The sequence below is a fragment of the Fulmarus glacialis genome, unplaced genomic scaffold, assembly GCF_000690835.1.
Source record: "Fulmarus glacialis isolate BGI_N327 unplaced genomic scaffold, ASM69083v1 scaffold33756, whole genome shotgun sequence".
Taxonomy (NCBI): domain Eukaryota; kingdom Metazoa; phylum Chordata; class Aves; order Procellariiformes; family Procellariidae; genus Fulmarus; species Fulmarus glacialis.
In genome coordinates this window covers 9,418-9,889 of record NW_009218054.1, presented here as the reverse complement: position 1 = coordinate 9,889, position 472 = coordinate 9,418, and positions in this window count along the sequence as shown.

Sequence of the window (472 nt, the reverse complement as noted above, 5' to 3'; positions counted from 1 at the left end):
CAGCTGTTGGACTCCTCCAGCTCCACCGCACGCTGCCCACAAGTGCTAAATGTGTCAGCACGATCCCCCCACGACAAATGCAGATACCAACCCCGGCCATGGCCCTCTCCCCCGGCACCTGGCTGGGCCAGCATCCCCCATCTCCCCCCTGCCCACCTGCTACGCCCGACTCCTGGGGCGCCTTGGCGAAGCACTCCGAAACACCCATCTAACAGCAAACAGCTGCCACCAGCCCGCTCAGCCGGCGTGTTTTTTTTTCCACCTCTGCCGGAGCCATCCCCAGCGCTGGGGAGGGCTGGAGGTGACAGCGAGCAGATGAGCTCTGCAGTCGCCCGGCTCCTTTTTGGTTCCATCCCTGGGAATCGCCGGGACCCGCTGATCCCTGCCTCTGAAATCCCAGCTGCACGGCTTGCTCTGAGGCAGCAGGGTGTCCCCGAAGGGGACAGCTCTCAGCAAGGGCACCGGGGCAGGG